We start from the raw sequence: 24,964 nt of genomic DNA on the forward strand, positions 1-24,964 counted from the left end.
ATATCGTATCGACATATGAATGGAAATAATTAATGGTAATTGATTATAAATCGTCGATATATCGAGTTGAAGGCCACAGCAAGAGATTTCTTTTTCTCATGTATAAGATTTTGAATAAACTCTGCTTCATATGAATAAAAAAAATAGGTCTGCTAACAACGGGGCCCTATTGGTGCCCATGGTAATTCCAACAGATTGTTGGAAGACCTGGTCTCCAAAAACCACATAGATATTGTCAGTCAGAAACTCAAGCATCTTTTTAATATCAACTTCAGAGTACTTGTGTGTACAATCAGAATGTTTTTAACAAAATAATTTTGCAAATGACCAATGACAAGGTAGGTAAATTTACTAGTTCCATTTTTTGTTGAAAAAGAAGCTGTCAATGATGTCAAAAAGCCTGGACTTTAATTTATCATGGGGAATGATTGTATGGAGAGTTCAAAAGTCCTAAGTTTTTATGCTATAGATTTTGGTAAAATTTTGTGCTTTCAAACTTTCCAAAGGTTTCTTTGATTTTATAAGTATCCACATCTGATTTACACTACTTTTCGAATATATTGTTGACAGTACTTCTATAGTTTCTCCTCCTGTGGTAATATTTTAGTGAGGAGTAAAGAAAGAGGCTTGGTAGAACATTTACTGGAACCCGCTATGTATCTTTCTTTGTATGGATTTTTATGAAGTTTCAGAATCCAATATCAATATGGTAATTCAAATTCATTTTGGTTGTTGGAAATATTAAAAATATTCAGAACTGACATATGATTTTGAAGAATTTCCTCCTAAGAAAGGGAACTATAGGTATAAGTTGGGTTGCCACTTGTAGAATTAAATCCCAGTTCTTCTAAAATACAATTAAAATAATCAGCCTTACAAACAAAGACAATGTTGTTACCTGCTTTGTCAGCAGGGACCAGTACATACTGATCGTGTAGTCTATCTAATTCTTTTTTCACTTCTGAATTATTGAATACAGAAGGATAGATGGTTCTCATAGTGCCCCTCAATCTTTTTTATGCGCGATTTTAACATACATCTGATACATTTAATCCATTCTGACAAAGTGTCAAGGTCTTCTTTTTCATGTCTGGCCCATCGCCTGGCGTAGTCCTCTACAGAATCCATAATATTTATGAAATTCCGACGCCAGTTGAAGGATCGGGGTTCCCTATATTTAGGCCCTTTTAAAATTACTGATCTAATGTCCTCATTATTAACTATATTTACGTCACCAGTAATAACATGTCCAGCAGGACTATAGTTATAGGGTGAAGAAGAACACGAACACGATGGAGGATTATGTTTCAGATATTCGATATCCAGGCCAGAATAGATAAAGACTTATTTGGCATAAATACCACCCTCATTTGTATACATATATCATAAATTTATTGCATTTGCAAAGATGTTGTATGTTTGAAATATTTATTTTTGTATTTGATGTCATTTGATTAATTTCAATACATTGAAAACATCGTTGGGGTAATATTTCTAAGAGATATAGATGTAGAAAGTGAAATCACATACCTTCTGTAACCAATGTTTTATTTTTACAACTCTGTCCAACTTTTTCACCTTCAGTTAACTTTTTACAGATCTTCTGAAATAAGGACAAGTATGGTAAAAAAAAATAATTAATTACTTAAAATAAGATCTACCGTGGTTTGTGGTTGGATATGAATTTTTAGACAATTTGTCGTGTGTTTTTATCCCCGAGCCCTCGCGAGGGGACAAAAACACACAAGTTGGATAAAAAATTCATATCTTATCACAAACAATGGGAGATTCTTTTTGTCACATATTTTGGACATAGAAGATAGTTATATCACTGTATCTGCAATAGTTGACTTGATAAAGTTCACTGATGTCACAAATGTGGATATGAAAACGATATCCTATGAACTATATCCACTGTAAAAAGGAGTAAACATGTGATTAAAAAATATAATTTGTACTGACATTTTATTTTTTTCTTTCTTTTTTGAGAATTTAAATTTTGTAATTTTTATTAATCTTTCATAAAAATACTCATTTCCACTACAATCTTCAAATAGTCCAGGAGCAGATTGTAAGAAAACAAGAGTAGTCACTTCACGAGGATGCTCAAATAATGAGTATAGAATGTAATATAGGAATAATATTTTTCTAAGAATATCTAGAATAGTCATATAACTTTCAACTAATATGTAGACAAGCAATTCGTATGTAGACAACAAAATGTGGAAAAAAGATCAAGGAAATTAGGGTAAACAAACAAAAGCAGTAGTCAGGTAAGTAGTTTATAGTCCTTGTAGATGGCGAACATACAATGTACATAAAATATCACACTACTGTTCTGATCTCCGCCCGGTATCAACTGGAGCTGTTGGTATCGGCCGGAGGACGCTGGCTGAGACCATTGATTCGAGGGATGAAACCAGGGGCGAGATCAAAACAGTGGCGTAAAGTTGTTTATATCGTATATCTAGAACAAAATAAGAACAAAAGTTCAGTGTTGTTTTTTTTTATTAACAAAACGTTTCATTAAAAAGTTTCAATAAAATTAAAGATATAAAGATATCTTCCTTAGGTAAATATGTTACTTGTCGATGGTGATTTGTGATACATATACAAATTGTTGAAAGGAAAAAGAAAGACAAACTTTGATCTACTTCAATTGCGTCTAACCTTTGTTAAATTTTATTTAAACCTATTTGGGCTTTAAATATTGTCCGGATTTGCGATAAAAAAAGCATCCATGACTCTGACGTGCTCGACGTGAACACAGGTAGTATGCCCATGAGCTTTTGTTTGAAAGCCCTGTCCATGAAGCTTGAATTTTGGATTAATTGAATCATTTTTGCAATTTCCTCTGAAACTAAGACAGCTGGTCGTTTGGACTTGCGGACAGAAAGATCCGTTCAATCCACTGAAAGAACACATTTCGAACTGCGAGTATAACTGTTAGTAACAATCCTACACTTTGCGTTGCCAGAATTAGAGAGAAAACTGTACACAACAGTCTCATAGAGACAAGCTTCAAAGCATGCAGGTTATCCCTTTACAACCAAGAAGGCACTTTGATAGTGTATGCGAAAATTTCCTTGTGACCAACAAAGAAAAGACACAGAGTGGTCACCATTTAGTTCCAAACCGTCACCAGTTTAACAATTATGGTACAAAATGGAATAACGAATTTGACTTCCTTATCCGATTTCCAACGCAACCAATGATCGGAAGCAAGCATATATGGAGGGTTGAAAGTTCGTCACTATTCGAAGAGGCAATCATCTGATCAATCTTTTCCTCAAAATGATACTAGCGTATGTACATTCAGGAAGAAGACAAACGTAATACTGACCTTTGAAATTTCGAATTTTAAAACTTCAGACCCCTACACTCTGTAGTGCTAAATCGTTTGCATCAACATTTCTTGATAAATGATAATTACAACAATTAGAAATTGTATCTGGCTATCATTTTGTCGCATAGTAATAAATGCTACTTTTTAGGTATGTGTTTCTATTCCCTTCTAGTATATCTGGGATCTTTAAAAGAATTAATACTTTATTGGATTTTAACTACTTAGATTAAAACTGACCAAACTAAGATTGCCTTTAATCATTGTACAATGAAACAAATCTTACCGAATTTCCGCTTTCATCTTGAATTAAATAGCAATTCACACCTTCTCCTTGGTTTGGATTATCTTTCAAACATAGGGAAAACTTTTTACCTGAAATGCAAGTAATACTTTTATAGTTCTCATACACAACTATTTATCATTGGCTTCGATAATAAATTTCGTTACTTTAATAAATATAAAAACTATTCCAAAACTATTTTCATACATTGAATAGTCTTTTAGTTCTTGATTTGTGATCTTTTTAAATACAACTTGCTTTTAATAAGAGCAGGAGACGAATTGGAATCAAAAGAAAATACCTGATTTCTTTTTAATTGAGTATCTTCGGCAGACTCCACTTTCTTTGTCTTTGCAGTCGCAATTCTGTTGAGAAATATATATATATATATATATATATATATATATATATATATATATATATATATATATATATATATATATATATATATATATATATATATATATATATATATATATATATATATATTTCTCAACATATATATATATATTAAACAAATAACTTCATTACAAATAAGCTTATGGACTAAATCATGAAATATGGAGAACACGAACAGTATTCAAGCTCATGATACATGTTAGTCATTTGCTAACAAGGTCATTAGGACAACGACCATAGAATTTCAAAATGCTGACCTTAAACGAGGTTTGCTGTCAACTTATCTGTCAGTAAACTGCTTCCGTTTAGAATTTAATCGTATTAAGAGCATGCTCTTGATTATTATTAATAAGTTGGAAAAATAAACAGGTGAAAGTGGAATATTACTACAGAAGTAAGGAAGGTTAAAGATGGAAAACAGAAGTAATCTCATTTGCCAAACAATTTAGTTGTGAGTTAGCCCTTATCGTCTATAGTCAGTAAAACATCCAAATACAAAACAGATTTGACAGACTCTGTGGTGTCTTATTACGAGTTCACTGGGATATATCGAGTCGACAAATGAATGGTTGTGATTATTGTTAACTGATAAAACGTTGTTGATATATCTGAATGTCTAGTTGAAGCCACAGAAAGTGTTTTCTCTTTCTGATGAAGAAGTTTTTGAAGAAATTATGCTTAATGGGAGCATAATGGGAGCATAAAAACAGGTTGGCTTATAAAGAAACACAAATAGTGCCCCTCGTAAATCCAACAGTTGGTTGGAAGACCTGGTCTCCAAGGACTACATAGATGTTGTAGATGAGGAACTCCAGCATCATTTTATTATAACATCGGAGTATCTAATTTTAGTGACTATGCAACAAAAAATAAATTGAAATTAAATACCGAAAAAGAGAATTACGTATATTAGCGTAGTTTACTTGTATACTACGTTTTACTAAAATTGAACCAAAAAAGTAGGATATCATTTTGAAAGAATTTCACAGAAATTCATTTTTCAATACCATGACAATACAATTTGTCATAATCAAATCCAGTATATAGATTTATGTAAACTAAGGAAATCTGTTTGTTTCCCACGTGTTAAAATTCATTCAATAAGCTCTAAAACCAACAGGAAATTGTATTCTCTACGCATGGGTGCTTTAAAGATTGTAGTGACTTTGAACGACATAGTAACAGCTACGCAGGGAAGGCCAACCTAAACTTGCTAGGAACAATATTAAAGATGACAACTTTACTTACCTCTTCATATCACTAACTGAACGCAGCCAAGTAATTTCTGCTAATTGTAAGTTCTTAGTTATTGTTATTTCATTGTGTTGTAGGTTTGCCTGATAGTGAATTTACTTAATCATTTATAAATTAATGAATAGATGTGAAATAAAACATACCTGAGATATATTAAAGATCATCTCTCCACCATTGCAATTGCTGGTGCATTTAAGGCATTTCTCATCGATGTATTTCTCTGAAAGGTATTATTTTTCTGGTTGAATTTTAGTATAATTATCATCAAATGCATTCTTGTATATTATGCAACGTATTCTCAATAAATGTGTTTATTTGTATTAATCTTTTATCCATTCTACCGTCTAGATTTTATGGCAATCAAACTAAAACTGTAGGAGTAGTAGCCTTTTTGAAATTTTTTTTTTACAAAAATGTGTATTTTCAGTAGCCATGACAACACCATTTATCAAAATCACAAATTAATAAATCCGAAAATGTATCTTACTATAGTTTACTTGTGTACAAGGGCTTATTGAAATACGAGCAAAACTACATTTTGAAAGAATTACATAGAAAATTCTTTTTTAGTAACCATGGCAGCACTACTTATCAAAATAGATTGCTTAGGTCTATTGCAATAATAGTAGACACAAATATAGATGGAAAAACAATATATCTTGTCAAATTGTCTCTGATGTCATTCAAAATTGAAATCTAAGAAACTGCTATGACAGAATAACTGTGATGCAGAATCAAATCTTCTTTTTGCCACCGCTGTCTCTGTGCTTCTGTAACGCTTTTATAATGTTTAAACTTGGTAGACTTTATGAAACGCCCCTTTCTACGGGATTGTTCCATAGTTGACAGCGGTGTTTACCATTTGCGACTGTTTGTCGCAAAACAAAGAAAATTGAGTATATATTTATTAATGTAATTTAAAAAAATCTTATATATTGCTTAAAAAATAAGATAATCATAAGTATTTACTTTGGAGGATTCAAATATGAAATTGACATTTTACGACTTGCATAATGTATGGAGACCCATTCACGGCGTAAAATGCTGACTAGAATCCATCCTTAATAAAAAGCACATTCAACACTAAGGGGAACTTTATTTACCTATAGACAGGTTATTTAAGGAGGTGGCTTCTAAAAACTACTTCGTTTTGCTCTTTTCCTGGCACGAGCACGTTCAACATTCACAAGAAAATATGTTATATATTCATGTTTTTTATTTCATGTTTTTCATGATTTGTATTTTATTACACTGTAGTCAACCATAAAGATGATGATAATATTAATCTCTGTTTGACGCATACTCTTCTTAAGAATGTTCTTTAAAGAATCATGCATCGATTTCACATTTCACTTAAGGAGGTTGGATCTTCTTATCAAAAGTGTTGATAATTTTTTATCAAGTATATTTTTAGAATCTACACACATAGCTTATTAAAAATCAAAACAAAAAATGGGGTCAATGCGCTTCTTTTGGCACTACGGGACATTTAATATGACCCTTTTGCACTGTATTTACGTCTAACGCATAAATCAAGTTTTCCTGTAATATTTTTTATCCAAATAAATCATGGGAAAAGACACAGTCTTTTCTTCATCTTGAATGGTCACATTAAAATGTGAGAACAAAAAAAGTTTTAAATTACTTCACATAGTCAATTATTTGACCTTTCTGAACTCAAAATTGTCATTTTTCTGGCATTAAAAATTTAACAAGCAATAAAATCATTAAATCTGCTCAAAAACTCTTTAACAAAAACCTTGATTTTTAGAATGACTAAAACTATGAATATTTTATAATTTTGCAGAATTACATTGTCAAAACTAATTTACTTAAGGTGTAAAAAAAAAAAATCGCCTGGACAGTTAAATGAGAACTATATTAAAACACCATAATCATAATCTCCTAAGGGGAAACTATTCAATGTCTGGTTTCTAATTAGTTTTTCCGATTATATTGTATTATAACACTGAATGAATGGTCTAAAAGCACATTTTATATCTTTCACCTGTACGATTTTCAGTATTAAAAATAAAAATTGCAAACAAAAATCATAGGAAAGAGGGAAAATTCTTTATTCTCTTCAATTCAGAAGTGATAATTATAAATGTTATTTAAACGCTGTTATTTGGATTATTTCAACCCTTTAAAATATGGAATTAATTTGTATCTAAATTATTGATGAACAAATACATGTACAGTGTATTCTTTATCTAAATATTTCTCTGCAAAATTTGGTTGAGATTATTCCAATAGGGAAATATTGAAATTGATCTCAACAATTTGATTATTTTTCTAGTTGTCTCTCTTTTATCAAAATCGGATCAATATTGGTTATTTACTGACCTGGATATGCCTTTTTATCTGGAGAAAATACAGTTACTCTGGCTGTTGGATTGTTTAGAGCTCCATGAGCAAACCAGACCTTGTCGTTATCCATGTTCATCATCTTTATATTCCCTTCTATGTGACTTTAAAGATCAAGTTAATTAGAGTTTATTAATAATTCTACCTCCTGGATAAGAACTTGACATCAAATTCTTAGTGGCATATAAGGTGATGCTAATATAAATATATTCTTTCTTGGTGAACATTACTTTCTCAGTGACATTTTTACCATAATCTGGCTAGATCTTCAGAATATCTAAACATTAATAATTCTTTAACTCATTGATTTAAGTATCATCATACTCAAATGATATCCTTGTGTTATTCTTCATTGTATCAGTATAATAACTGTTCGGCAAAATTCTTTTCACTGTCATCCATTCTTCTACTTCTGAAGAATCTGTATCGTTGGTAAAGAAATCAACTGACCACAACAGTTGACCATCTACGTTGAAGAGCATCAAAGAAACCTAAATATGTAAATAACCTATTAATTATCTTTGAATTTTTTTTCTGACATAAACCTTTCGTAATATTATCCCATCTTTCATTTCAAATTACATCCAATTCACATGACCGAGAGACCCCGGTCGAATTACGATTCCTGTATCACAGCTAATCTAGGAAATTAAAGAAGTTTGATACAGGTACTATTGATGTTTTCCGCTAAGCGCACTGTATTAGAAATGAAGTAATCTATCGAAAATAACCATAATAAGAGGCCCATAGGCCACAACCCTCACCTGAGTAACCATGGTTCTGCTGTTCTTTAACAGCAGATTAATTTCCTATCTATTTCTTTGTAAGACTTTGATGACATATTGTGACCCCACCCCCACCACTTCAGGGGTCATGATGTGAACAAATTTTGAATCCACTAGATGCGGGTGCTTCCATATAAATATGACTATATCTGGCTTTGCTGGTTTAAGAAAATTTTTAAAGATTTTTTCCAATATAATACCGTATACATATTTGATCACCAATTGTGATCCCACCCTTCCCCTGGTGATCATGATTTGAACACACTTGAATTAACATTACCTGAGGATGCTTCCATATTAATACGACTAATAATGGTTTTTCTGTTCTTGAGATGAAAGATTTTTAAAGATTTTTCCTATACAATCCTAAATTAAATTTTGATCATCCATTGTGATCACAATCTACTCCAGGGAGTCATAATTTGAACAAAACTAATCTACGTTATTGAGGATGCTTTCGTATAAATATAATTAATCATGGTTTCCTGTTTTTGAAAAGAAGATTTTTAAAGAAATTTCCTATATAGCCCTATATAAAACTTTGATCGCCCATTGTGGCCCCACCTACCCCGGGGTCATAAATTGAACAAACTTGAATCTACACTATGTAATAAAGCTTTTACATAATTGTGATCTTATTGACCCAGTGGATTTTGAGAAGATTTTTCAAAAATGCCATTAATTTTTTACTTCTTAATTACATCCCCTTGACAGAGGGCGTGGCCTTTCATTTAGACAAATTTAAATATCCTACACCTAAGGTTGCTTTGAAGCATGTTTTGTTAAAATTGCCACTGTGGCTCTTGAGAAGACGTCTAAAATGGGAAAAATTAACATACAGAGGACGTCGGACAAAATGTGGTCAGAAAGCTCACTTAACCTTCATACTCAGGTGAGCCATAATGGATAACTATTGTCTTGCTATAGGTAGGTGTTGGCAAGATTAAGAACCCTCACTGACAGGGCCATGCATTCGGCAAAATTTTTGGAACTTCACTTAAAAGCTGATGTTATCTCTAAATTATCGAATAGGACGCGAATTAACACACAGTCATGAAATCATTCTGTCTCAAAAATGTATTTATTACAAATCAGCCCAAATAGAGAAGGTGTACTTTTTTGATGATAGACTGAACTAAAAATTAAGACAGTAGAATCAAATTCAACAAAGATAATTACACATTGTGTTATGCTTTTATATTTGCACCTAACTTCATTCCAACTACATGTACGAGAATAAAAACATGTGGTCACGGAAAATGAGTTTTAAATTCTACAATAACACCTTTTGGATTATTCATTTGGTGGACCCAAAGTCAGTCAGTCGTTAAATGTGCAGTAATCAATCTTTAGCAAGACAAGATCCCAGTTTTAGTATTGTTTCAAAAATTGTTACTTTTGTTAAATATGTGAAATATGTTCTATAAAAGATGTGATTTGCCACTTCAACCATAAACAATTACATATACAGTTTTATTGTCAAGTACACTTGACAAATGTGAGGTAAAAAAAAGGATGGGTGCAATTGTATGGGCTTCATCTGCAAGTACTTGAAGAAGGTCGTTCAGTTTTTAGAAGAATTATCAATTACGTATTCTGGCGTATGGAGATCTTTCTTTTCATCCCACCAGTCAATAGCTTGGCTTCTCATGACATCAAAGTTGAACAAATTTCCAAATTCCCCATGAATATTTCTATTCCACTCTTGCAGAAAATCAGATTTATTTCCAGGGACAATGAACAAAGGCTTCACATCGTAATCTAGGAAGTAAAAATCATAATAATGATAATAATGCTACTTTATCAACAAATTAAATTACTTCGTTAAAAAATCACTGATTCAACACAAGAGAACTCTGAAGCTGATATTAAGAGGATGCTGGAGTTCCTCATTGAAAACATTTTTGTAGTCTTCATTTTTGTAGTTTTAGTCTTTCTAGGTCTTCCAAATGAACTGTTTACATTTTTGTAGTCTTCATTTTTGTAGTTTTAGTCTTTCCGGGTCTTCCAAATGAAATGTTTGAAAACTTATGAGCAATAATTGTGCTCCTTTATTAGCCGACTTGTTTTTGTGTACCCACGAAGCAGCATAATTTATCAGGGTTCTCCATGAGCTGTTTTACTGTGTCGGCCCCGACACAGTAAAATTTTCCCCGACACAGTAACAATTCAAATTTTATGCATGCGACACAGTAAAAATTTTGCGACGCAGTAAGATCTGAAGATCATGGATCAGAAAATCAGAATATAAATTCTCTCTAACTGAAACTTTAATCAAACAAATCTACCGACTTTCAATTTTTAAGGCAGAGCACTTAATTATCTCTTAATAGGGCACTTTGTCTTGCTTCACCTTGCATAATCAATTATCTCCTAGACCCTTGCTGGACTTTATTATGTATGAAGGAACAAATACAAATAATTTGTTTTCACACTTCCATGTAACCGTATTTATAATTGCTAGTTGCATTTTTAGATAATTAAAAAAAATTATTATAAATATATGTCTTTATACTTCAGAACCACGTCTCTAGAATTATGTTGGCACTGTGGCTCAAATTAACATCGTACCATAATCTTTTTATTGATGTAAATGTATTGTTGAAGAATTTAGAGGCACCCCTAAAAGTATTTTATTATTCTGAAGTTTTTTTTAAATTCGTTAATTTGATCAACTGACAAAAATCACGGAAAATTTACTTTTATAGTGAGGAAGTAGATCGATTTTATCGACCAGAATTTCCTCTACTCTTCACAGCATATAACTTGTAGACAGTGAAACAAGTATTTTAGACTGGTTTTTTTTATTATATCGTACTTATTTTTTTTTAAGTTGTGTGTTGGCAATCTCCCTTGCAGAATTGTCGTTCGTTTCTCTCTCAGACACCTCTGCGATGGGCTCACGTCAAGATTTTGACATAACGTAAAAAACATGACATTCCAAGGATTTTTTTCAAATTAAACTAATAGTTCTAGATATACTTAATAAATATCTACCTTAAAAGAGAAACATTTATGCAGGAATTTAAGGGGGCCGACTGGAGTTTTCATTGCGCAATACTTCGCGCAGCAGAGTAAAATAAAGTGTATTTACTTTTTGAAAGTAACTATTTTTACATAATTTATAGAATTAACAAATTTAGGAAATCTCAGGCTAAAAAATCTAATTACGTTTTTAAAATAACTGATTTTTTAAACGATTTTTCAAATGATGGGAAGATAGACGTCGTAATAGTGTGTTTTTGACGTTATGAATAACAGAAGTTTTTTAAGCGGGGTCATATATTGTGCCATAAAATAAAAAGTATAAAATATATGCTCCTGAAATTTTAAACATAGGAAATTGAGAATCTAACAGTTATTTTTATTAGTTTTTTATGTAAATCTGTGGTATCTGTCATGTTTTGTTGTACTCCATAAAAACAAGAAAATAGCATGAATTTTGACATTTTGAGATGTCCCCTCTGGAAACCAGACGGTAGAATTTTGTGCTTCTTGCAAAAAATGAACAATATAGTATTACCAATCAAATAATAAAATTTGAGCAAAAAGTCTATAGTAGCATTTATATAATTTGCTCGGAAGTGTGACAAAATGGTATTTTCCTATATAATCCTATAGTAAATGTACCTGTATTTTGAGATGGTCCCTAAAAAATAACCAGACGGTAGATTTTCACTAAACTTGGCATTTATATTGAAGTCAGTACAAGGTACATATGGTATAAAATTAAAGAGTTTCTCAATAGTAGCTTTTACACAATAAAACCCCAGTCGGCTCCCTTAATTATAATGAATTTAAACAAATGCACTATTTCTTGTGCTTATCACTGTGATATACGAAAGCCAACGACAGAGGTGAATGTATGAGCCGATGGTAGGGAGTGGTGTGTTGGGGGTGGGTGGGAGATTTACAGTTCGTTTGTCTTATAATACTTTGTATGTACATTATTATATGGAAAAAATCTAATTGTTTTTAAAATCCAGTACATTAATTTATTTTTTCTTAATATGTCCGACCATACCATTTGTATAGCGAATTGGTGATTCAAAAAAGGTGTGTGTGTGTGTGTGTGTGTGTGTGTGTGTGTGTGTGTGTGTGTGTGTGTGTGAGGGTGTGTATGTGTGTGTGTGTGTGTGTGTGAGGGTGTGTGTGTGTGGGGGGGGGGGGTGCTTTTGTAATTATAATGAATAGTGGTTCATTTGCGAATTTGATCGCAAAAATATCGCGAATATAAGTGGTTCATGTAAAGTCTGCAACACAGTAAAATTTCAAATGATGGAGAACCTTTATTTATTTAAAAAACTTCTTTATAAAAAGAAGAAAACACTTGCTGGGGCCTTCAACTTGACAATTAGATATATTGACGACTTTCTATCAATTAACAATAGTTACTTCCTTTCATAGGTTGACTCGATATATCCCAGTGAACTCGAAATAGGTCGTATTTTGGCTGACATGTTTCATACCAATTGTTAAGCCTAAATTTATTTGACTACTGAATGTATCGTCTACCTGATCAATACATAGGGCTCACGGCGGGTGTGACCTGTCGACAGGGGATGCTTACTCCTCATAGGTACCTGATCCCACCTCTGAAATTTCCGGAAGTTCGAGTTTTATACTCTGTTTACAGATTTGTATGGTTTGTAGATTTTTTTAGATTGATCACTGTATGTTATCTTCAACTTTTTCATTTATTTAAAGAGAGTAATTCTATTAGTGCAGAGCACTTGTTTTTCTTGGGACCTTCTATGCATATCTAATACAATTATGAATATAAAAGTGCAATAATCAGAATAACAATAACTTGGCAAAGGAGAATTACAATTGAAAAAAGTATGTCTTACCAGAACATATATAAGTCGCCAAGTAAGAAATGTCGCGGCAATTAATAATTTTTTTTCAATTTTTTTAAAAGAAAGGACGCGCAGTTGATGAAAATCGTACATGTAAAGGTAATTTGTTCCATGATTGAACATTGGAATATTGAAAAGAACTTTTCGACAGATGTCTTCGATACTTTGGTAGACGAAGGTCATGAAAGTTTTCAGAACGTAAAATATAATTATCAAGAGAAATGAATTCTCTCAGATATTCAGGTGCCATGCCATGAAGTGTTTTGTGAAGTAATACGTATTAATATATAGTCAACCAACCAAATTTCTCAAAAAATGGAAGTGATGGGGCATCTGAAGCAACATTTAAAATAATTCTGGCTGTCTTTTTCGTAATTTAAAAAACTATATCAGCACCTGGAGTATTTTTCGTAATACTCAAATAATAAGGGGAAGATCATTTATAATTATGTACATTTTAAAAAGTGGGCCTTAGATAGATCCTTGAGGCTCATGTGCTGTGACGGGCAAGAAATAAGAGAAAAAACGTAATTTTGCAGACCAAGAGTTTAATTTAAAATAAGAACGAACCATTTAATTGACATTTGATGATATGATGGCTTAGGTACATTTATCAGGATAGCATGATTCAATAAATCGAATGATTTACTAAAATCTATCAAAGTTATGCCTACAAGATTTCCTTGATCCATAGCTTATTACCAATAGTCTGTAAGTTTTGTTAATGTTTTTGACGGGAATAAAACTCGAAAACCAGATTGTGGTTTAAATAAAAGATCAAGGGTAGATATAAAATCCCGTAATTAATGAGATTTTTGTTTTTCCATTAATTTGAATTATGTTTGAAGAATTGGTATAGGTTTGTAATTCCCTGGTTCACCATTCTTAAAAATAGGAGTGGTTTTTGCCTGCTTGTAACGTAAAAAGGACACCATTAATGATGCTAGTATGTATAAGACGTGTAATAGACTTGCATATAACATTAGCTGAACGTTTTAATAGACGAGGGCCAATAAGGTCAAGATCTGCTGACTTATGTACATCAATTGCATCTATCATATTAAATTTTTCTTCCTTACTAATTCGTTAAAAACTGGAAAAAAATTCTTCATAGGTTTTGATTTCGTAAAATTGTTTAATAATCCAAAATCAATTCCTTTTACTGACATATCTGTTAATAACTTACTGGATAGTTGTAAAAAGGTGTTTGTTAAAGGTATCAACTATTCCCTGTAATTTTTTTTAAAATCCAAGCCATTTTGTGTGATACGGATTGGTGTAAAGCTTTTAGAATCAGAAGCCAATCGGTTTAAATAACCCCGGCCCTAATTCTTTAGGACTTGAGCTTACTTCAATAGCTGATTGATTTGTAATAAATTGATAAGGCTTGACTGTGTGGCTTTATGTCTCAAAAATCTGATTTTTTCTGAATCACCTTGTAGATGGTATAATAATAATAATAATAATAATACTTTATTTAAAGAAGGTAACCCGATTAGTGCAAGCACTATTCTTCCCCGGGGCCTTCTGTAGACAAAAATCAATATACATACATATACAAATACACACAATCAATAAATAATTATGAATTATTGCGACATTCTTTTACATATTTTTTAACTTTGTGCTTGAAAGCATTGAGTGTTGGAGACATTTTTATATATACAGGTAAATCATTCCACAACATAGCACCAGAGTATTGGAAGGAATTTTCAAAGAGTTTACATTTATGAGCTGGAACACACAGGTCTAAGTTTGATTCAGATCGAAGATTGTATCGATTATTACACTGGAAATCAAACATACTATTTAAATAAGTAGGGTTAGAGTTAAACAGTGATTTATTTAACAAAACATATTTATTTACAGTAAGTTGCTCATACACTGTGAACCAATCAAGTTTCTCAAAGAGAGTTTGTGAGGGCGCATCAGGGGGAGCATCTAAAATATACCTTGCAGCACGTTTTTGAAGCTTATGAACTCGGTCAAGATTTGAGTGAGATGTATTACCCCACACGGTTAAACAATAATCAATTGAAGGCATAATATAAGCATTGTAAAGCAGTTTGCGCGTTTGAATAGGAGGAAACTTTTTAATTCTACGGAGGGCAGAAATTTTACGTGACAGCGCTTTACACACATGGTCAATATGTACATTGTATTGTAAGGAATTATCTAAATAAACTCCAAGGGTTTTTTCATTTGATACAATGTCTAGTTTTTGGTTTGATACGCATAGATTAAATTCATGCTCAGAGATATTTGATCTCTTTTGATGCGTACCGATTAACATGCATTTAGTTTTTGTAGCATTTAGAACCATTTGATTCTGAGAACACCATTTTTCTATACAAGCAATATCCGTTGATAATGCATCTACAATAGTATGGGAATCTTTGCTGGATGCATGTAAAGTATGAATCACTTTTCCTACTTTGAACCCTAAATCCTCACAATTTTATGGGTTCAAAGTAGGAAAAGTGCAATTCTCAATTAATAGAGTTGAAATGAATTAATAATCACAAAAATGTATAGGTTGCCACATCTTTTAAGATGTCAGACATAAATAAACAAAAGTACACGTCAGCATAAAAAATGTACATTTTTAGTCAACATTAATATTAAAATTTTGTGAAAAAAAAAACTTGTTCAAATACATAATTCAGATACTGAAAGCTCCAAGATATTTGTTTCTTTATAAATATATAAATATGATTGAATTGTAAATATCAGGGAAACCATTTTAGATTAGAAGTACAACAAAGAAAATGCCTAAATGAAGATACATGAGAAGGAATTATTGCCCTTAGAGCTATTTTATTGAATAAATAAAAAAAATATTCATTTTTTAAATTTTTTACTTAACCATATCATTCATTACACCTATTGAAAAGCATTCTTCCAAAAGATATATTTCTATTGGGTATGAATTTAGTTTAATAACATATTTTGCAAAAATCTATGACATCACAGGAGGGTTGAAATACCTTAAATGTCCAAAGTCATTAATTTCTTGTATAATGAAATAGGTGAAGATAACGAACAGTGATTGATCTCAAAAACCTACATACAATACAAATCTGTGAACAGACTTAAAATACAGACCCCCAGAAATTCCAGGGGCCCGTTTCATCAAAAGTCGTAGATTTTAGACTTAAGTCTATTTCCGGGGCATACGCTAAAAGGATGACTGCACTTAAGGCCTGTTTTGGAGTCTTTTTCTGTTGCTTCTGTTGTTTTTATATCTAAACCTTATTTCACTTTTGTATGTTTATGAAAGAATCCTGTCAATTTGGAACCAAGTTTAAATCTTAAAATGATTTTAGACTGTGATACAATAAAATGATTCAATGTTTTTTGTCCTTACTGCTTTCCAAATATAGTGAATTTACACTTACCTGCCCTTGATTGAACTTTAGATATGCATGAGAGGTGGAGCTAACATTGTAAGAATGGGTCTAAAATTAGACTTGATAAATAACAATGACATGCTTGGAAAAAAGAACGTGATCACTCTTTCCAATCTCCCTCTCCATTCTGTATGGCACAAATACACTTCTGACAAATGTTTCAAAACGAAATATGAGCAATATGACAATATAACAATATGAGCACGTCAATATAATTAAAGCAGATTTTATATCAATGCCAGATGTCTTAACGTGTTCGAACACAATGTCCTAGTTAGCACAAAACATGCTAGTTTACAAGTCACGTGACGGAATTTAGTATTCACAAAGTTACCTGAGGTAAGAAATCACGTGGTGAATTATAATATTCAACATGTCACAATCCTTGGTTACAACACAGAGAGCGAATGTAAGAAGAAGCAATTTTTTCTCTTTCTAACCATGAGCGCATGTTTGTCTATTAATCTCCTTTTGACACATTACTATTTATGCAAATATACAACTACTGTTAAACGTAGAACAATAGACAAACATGTGCTGACTATGTATAAAGTCAGTAAAAAAAGTGGGCGTCCTCATTATCGAAGGGAGATTCAAGAAATTGTGATGACCCCTACCTTTGAAAACAGATTCAAACTTCGTAAATACACACTTTTATTAAACGTAATAACATAAAGTTGTAGATTGGATGTTGACCATTCTTGCAATGAAAAGAAAAATGCTTGTTTTGAAAGTTTATTTTGTCGCAAATTTCGCATGTCCTTAAGTGCAGTCATCCTTTAATCGGGCGTATTTTCCGTTTCACAAAACGGCGTAAATATAGTCATAAACGATATACTTTAGTCTCTGGCCTAAGTTCTTGACAACGCAGCATTGCTCATGCGCAAAACATAATTATCGTGACTATTATTTCAATTACGTAAGAAATGTGAACATGTATGTAAAAAAAAAACTTTGATTTAGTACATGTATGTTTATTAGTAACACACATCATTTAAAAAAAATGAGCAATAACATGTATGCACTGATTAAAAAGGAAATATTATATGTGAATTTGTAGGGACTTGGGTGATAAATGCATCTGAAAACGAACTGGACCTGTATCAAATGAATTATTATACAAAATTATTTTCGGGGGGATGGGGGGGGGGGCAGACTCAAAAAAGAAGTAAAATCCGACTCAGATTTTTTTTAAACAAAATATTCCAAACACTTCTCAGAGACAGACGACCGCTTTCCTCGTAAAATTTCGCATACATATGACCCCCTTTTAGTAACCTACGAGAGAGATACACGTTTCCTACAGGAGGTGGGGGGTTCTCTTAACAATACTAGATATCGAATAGTTTAACAGGAATATTAGAAATAAAGGTACTTGTATATGAATTAAAAAATGAAAAACAAATATTTCTTGGGATACATTATTTAGTCTATTTCCAAATTTGATGAAGATTTAAATTTTTACTTAATTTAATTTAGTTCTTAAATATGAGTTTCGAGAATGAGAAAAACGCCATTTTTTATTATTACAAGGAGTGAACAACACATACATATGACAAACACTATTACTTTTAGACGGATCATTACAGTGGCTTTATATTACATGTACATACATAAAATCATTACTGCACCTTTTAAAAATACGTTATAATAGCCTTAGGTAGGACCTCACATCTAACTTCCGCTCCAGGCATTCTAAACTTGTAGTAATACAGAGAGAGAGAGAGAGAGAGAGAGAGAGATGAATTAGGGACCAACAACAACAAAAAACCTCTCCCCTTCTCTAATTTTGGAAGATGAAAATTATTATGGTGGGTTAGCTTTCTTATATTCAAAGGAAATACGTTGCCAAATAGAGGTGTTCCTTTCCTCTTTGGTATATAAATATCTAAATGAAACTATATGGTGATTATGTTAAAATATTATGTTCTTTTTTTATGACGATAAATATCTGTTACAATAAAGTGTACTATAGTGTACATGCAATTTAGCAATTCCGCTTTTTCCTTAATGTTCAAGTCTTTTTTTTTTCAAACATACGAATTTCAATTCTTCTGACAAAATTTAAGATGCAAGTATCATCGTCATTTATTTTGAAATTGTTACTGACTTTTTCCCCAATTTTTTTCTGATTATTTTATTCAGATTGTCAAAATTGGCATAATAAATGTAAAAGTAACCATTTTTAATTTGAGTTAAAATGTTTCTCAAAAGCTTCAGAGGAACAGCGGTCCCCTTTCCTCTCAGGCAAACTAAAGATAACCAAATAGTATGTGCATTTGTGAAATAATGCTCTTTTTCAAAATATATTTTCTAAAGTAAATGAGACAAAAAATGTATTTTTTTTAAAAAAGTTACACTGCAATAACTTAATTCAAATAATATAAATCGTTACTTTAGAGATGGTAATCGAATGAATCCCCAGTAAGGCATTTTTATGAAGAAGTTTATTATGTGGAAACACTATCAATTATATCCCCGGGTGGTTGTAACCCCCTCCCCCCCCAAAAAAAAAAAAACCCTCACACTAATTGGATTTGAATAATGCCTAATTGTATTTAAAACACTTCCAAGAACAGTCATTCTCCTTTAGGAATGACTGAATCATTTTAAAAACATTATATTCGACATATTTTATGTTTACGCCAGAACTTACGCCTTACCATGAGTCATAGATGTAAAATTTAATTTGGCCTAACTTTGGTCCGGCTTAAAGATACGCTCTTTAATGAAACGCAAATATTCGGGGTGTTCCGCTTAGAGTTACGACTGGTTGTACGTCCTTTTATGAAACGGGCCCCAGAGGTGGAATTAGGTACCTAGGAGGAGTAAGCATCCACTTCGACCCGTCACACCCAACGTTAGCCCTATAATAATCAGACAGACAGCATATTCCGTAGTCAAAATTAGTAAGGCATAGAAATTGGTTTAAAATATGTCAATCATATGTCATTCAAAATGCGTTGTTTTATATATGCTAGCAAGATCATTATGACAACCATAGAAATGCTGACTTTAAGCGAGGTTGTTGAAATCCCTGTAACATCCCTAACAAAAATTTACTATAGTAAACTATAGTTAACTATAGTTTACTATAGTTAACTATAGTGAAAACTTTGATACTTTGATTTACTATGAAATATTACTCTGAAACTTTTTTTGAGATTTCAAAGTTTAAAATCTTTAAAATTCGATAACAGTAATGTAAAATTTGGAAATAATGTGTGAAAATGCAAATAATATTTCAATTTAATATAAAAAAAATATGCAGATACGAATTGAAAAACAAAAAGTATAACGCTCTGAAATCCATAGTAAAAATACTTTGATTTACTATAGTGAAAAAACTTTGATACTATAGTAAACTATAGTTAACTATAGTAAACTATAGTTAACTGTAGTACTTTTTTGTTAGGGATTGACTTATCTCTCAGTAGACTGCCTGGGTTTATAAATTGATCGTACTCAGAGCATGATCTTGAGTATTGAATAAGTTGGAAAACATGAACACTATATACAGGTGACAGCGGATTATTACTGCTTAAATGAGGAAAGTTCATAATGGAAAAACTTGACCATCTCCTTTATCATACAGTTCGGTTATTATTTGACCTTTATCATCTACGATCAGTAAAACATCCAAATATGAAACAGATGTGGCGGACTTTCTTGTGTCTTTTATTTCAAGTTTACTGGGATATAGTGATATAAATGAAAGTAATTATTGTTAATTGATGAAACGTCATCGATATATCTGAATGTCGAGTTGAAGGCCACAGCAAGTGTTTTCTTCTTCTCATATAGGTTTTTGAATAAATTCCTCTTGATAAGAATATAAAATGGGTTGGCTAATAAAGGAGCACAATTGGTGCCAATCAATATTTCAAAAGTTTGTTGGAAGACCTGGTCTCCAGATACGACATACACTATACAAAATTGAAGCACTATCATAGAAAATTAATTTTTATCTTTTCAAAAGTTGTTTAGGACGTATCTGATGTATAAAAATGTATCCATGCTTGAAAGTAAGATGTTTCAATGCCCCAACAGGTAAATAAACAAATGAGAACTTAAGTATTACTCTTTCAAAGAAATGCATGAAAATTGTATTCACACGTTTCAAGGGAATACGTTTCCAATTTTTTTCTTTTAAATTATGTTCTCATTTATGCATTGATTAAACAGAGTTTATAATGTACTTTACGCTGTGCGCAAATTTGTAGATCAACCTGTTCACTGGTTGTCAGAAGAGAGTCATTTTTAACAGGTGTTGATGCCATTTGTTGTAAGCATTGTTCCAACGCAGTAATAACACTGTTAGTGTCTTTGTTTTTGATGTCATTGATCTATACTAGTAATCTATATTAAATTTACATTGCTGTACGGTATTTTCAATGTTGTTTTCTTGTTTTGTTTTTGTTGTGTGTATGTGTATTTCGTAAGTTCTCCGATCTAATAGTATCAATCTCTAAGAAATGTTTGCAAGAAAAACACAAGTTTTTATTGTTGTAACTATTTAGTTTACTTTGTTGTAACAATTACTAAATATATCTGCTAATCAAATCTAATGAGGCGATAGTCTAATCAGATAAATATAGTAAATCAGAAATTATATATGTGTAAATACCCGTATTCCAAATTGTCATATAGTTTTGGCCTCCACATTCTTTTTCGTCTTGACACGTCATGCCACACTTATCTCTATCCTCAGCAAATGTTTGGTTATATTCTTTCCCACAATGGCACTCACTGCCTCTCTGAAGAGAACGAGCAGGATCAAATAAAATATACGACATAAAGTTTATTGTCATGGTGATTGTATTTTGAACATTTGTTAAACTGGTATGACAAAAGGTCTTTATTGTGTTGTTTGTCAAATTCAAATACAGCTGTTTAAATTTTGTAAACACACATTGCATGTCACATTTGTTAACTGCTTAAGCAGTTTAGTCTTTATTAGAAACATATGTACATGTTAACTGAATTGTAAACAATACATATAGATGTCAACTTGATGACCACAGGAAGGATGTTAAGTTTTTGAAGTCTTATTTTCAATTTCTATATCAACTTTAAAGTAAAAAATATATTTTCTTTCTAAAACTGTTGAGATTATCATGATTTTATAAGTTAATGAGGATAAGGCCTAGCATTTAAATTGTTTCTAAAGCATGTTAAGATACACTGTAATATCATACCGTACCATCAGTCCAGCGTAGATTTGTTCGCTACTGCTTTTCCGACACCTTTGAATGCAGCCGTGTAGAGTCATTGGTGTGTTAACTTCACTTGTATTATCATAGAATGGGGCGTACTGATCCATGTTTCCCACATATTTGTAGCACCCTACGTAGCCTGCAATTTCAACATACAGATACATGTACTACATGTATATTTAAAATATATATACTGAATACCTGTGACTTTGTATAAAACAATTTAAAAAAGATTTTCCCTTGGACAAAGCTATTCTATACGAAAGCTTAGAGGTCTCTACACTTGTGTTATAACTTGTATATTGTTTTGTACTTTATTGTCTTATCAGCAAATAAAATATTATTACTCCTTATTTATACACAGTCATATTTTGAATTGTATTTAGATGTTTTAACATAAGTTAAGGCACCTTATTTTATTTAATTGATTTTATTGCTAATATTGATTTCAAGATATTGACCAAAGCAAGATATTTAATCATATCAATATAGTAATGTCGATATGTAAAAAAAAAATATATAGTTATATCGATATAAGTATATTAATATTTCCGAGTAAGAAGTGAGAAAATAGTGTTATTGAATTAACTTCTTGGGGGGAATTCTAATGAATTTTCACTTCACTTGGGATTCAGTGAAAGCTAATGTACCATGTATTTGCTATCGTATACGATTATCGGTTGATGTTTGGTAAGGGGGATGGAGGGACATCAGCAGTTAGATCATAGGCATAGGGGCTACTGTCCCCATCACCACTTTTGAAGAGGAGGAGAGGCAGGAGTACCTTTATGACTCTCCTTCATCTTTTTTTTTTACTTGAGTATAGTATAGTATAGATCCCCTAGTATATACCGAAAATGAAGAACACACGCAGTTCGATAATTAAATATCGGGGGGGGGGGGGTCTTGTCATATTATCTATTTTTTCATTTGGCTGACTCCCACCCTTTCTCCCTTTTAACTTTGTGACTAAGCTTATGCAGATTGGCTGCAATGAAGCACAAAGAAGATTGGCGTATTTGATATACGAAACATTTATAGTTTATAGGTACACTTAAATTAATTTACATCTGTGAACCCTCTGACAAAAATAACAAGAGGCCCAGGGGCCACATCGCTCAACTGAGCACTCTGGCTAGGAATAAGCAGAAATCAGTTCAGTCTTGAAAAGTTTTGATATAAAAGTGGTTTGAGGGGGGTGGGGGGTTAATTTGAACTTGAATCTATACTTCAAAGGGATGCTTTTGAATTAATATGACAAATAATGGCTATGCTGTTCTTAGGAAGACAATTTTTATTGATATATAATTTGTATTCCTTTGTATAACTATGATCCCCTGTTATGGCCCCTCTATTCTCCTGGGGGATCATGATTTGAACAAAATTTGAATCTACATTACCTGAGGATGCTTGCATTTAAATATGACTAATTATTGCTTTGCAGAAGAAGATTTTAAAAGGCTTGCTTTTTCCTATGTATTCCTATGTAAAACTTTGATCGCCCATAGTGGCCCCACCCTACCCCTGGGGGGTCGTGATTTAAACAATTTGAATCTACACTACCTGAGGATGCACCCATAAAAAAAACAATCATGGCTTTGCTATTCTTGAGAAAAAGATTTTTACAAATTTTTCCTATGTATTTTATGTAAAACTTTGATCACCCATTGTGGCCCCGACCTTACCCCCGGAGGTCATGATTGGAACAAACTTGAACCTGCACTACTTGAAAATGCTTCCATATAAATATAACCATTCATGGCTTTGCTGTTCTTGAGAAGAAGATTTTTAAAGAATTTTCCTATATATTCCTATGTAAAACTTTGATCGCCCATTGTGGCCCCACCCTACCCCCGGGGGTCATGATTTGAACAAACTAGAATCTACACTACCTGAGGATGCTTCCATATAAATATGACCAATCATAGCTTTGCTGTTCTTGAGAAGAAGATTTTTAAAGAATTTTCCTATATATTCCTAAGTAAAACTTTGATCGCTCATTGTGGCCCCACCCTACCCCCGGGGGTCATGATTTGAACAAATGTGAATCTTCACTACCTGAAGATGCTTCCATATAAGTTTCATGTCTGCAAGCAAAGTGGTTCTTGAGAAGAAGATTTTTAAATGATGCCATTAATTTTTCATGAATTCATGATTATCTCCCCTTGGAAGAAGGCGTGGCCCTTCATTTGAACAAACTTGAATCCCCTTCACCCAAGGATACTCTGTGCCAAGTTTGGTTGAAATTGGCCCAGTAGTTCTGGAGAAGAAGATGAAATTGTGAAAAGTTTACAACGACAACGCCGACGACGACGACGACAGACAACGGACAAATTTTGATCAGATTATCTAATAAAATATAAATTTGTTTTTGATAAGCAGCTATACTACATTACAGATTAGAAAAGAATACATGTATACTTAGATTAACAACAATATTTACACTACTGTAATCATACACAGCTGGACAGACTTTACAAAGATACGCTTATAGGAAAATGTTACATTTAGTTTTAAATAACACGTAAAATTGTAATATTTAGGTCCGCTTATCTTAAAAATCAAACTATAACATAGTAATGCTTCACATAAATAATAAAGACCTACAAGATAAAAAGGGTATAGTTAAATGCAATTACAAGTACATGTGTATATTAAAGTATCAGTAGGTTGGAAAAAATGCTTTCGTTCTCGATGCAACAGAACCAGATTTTATCCATTTTTAAATAAATCAATACAAAAAATTAAATTGAAAAAAAAGAATTGATTGTTTGCATTTTAAATAGGCATTAATGCTCGATGCGAGGACCGAATCAAAAAATTTCGACTCTATAGCACTGGAAGGCTAACGCATACTACTGAGCTATTAAATATATGACATTTTGTACCAAATGAATCATCTAGCCTATTTTCAAGTTATTTTTAGCAAATCAAAACACAATATCGGGGGAATAAATTCCCTTCCTAATTTCACAGGAACCCAATGCATCAAAAGAATGCTAAAACTCCATGCGACAGAAGAATGAAATTTTCACTTTTCAAGTGCGC

The sequence above is a fragment of the Saccostrea echinata genome, unplaced genomic scaffold, assembly GCF_033153115.1.
Source record: "Saccostrea echinata isolate AGI-Se365-2 ecotype Australia unplaced genomic scaffold, CSIRO_AGI_Sech_v1 ptg000001l, whole genome shotgun sequence".
NCBI lineage: Eukaryota > Metazoa > Mollusca > Bivalvia > Ostreida > Ostreidae > Saccostrea > Saccostrea echinata.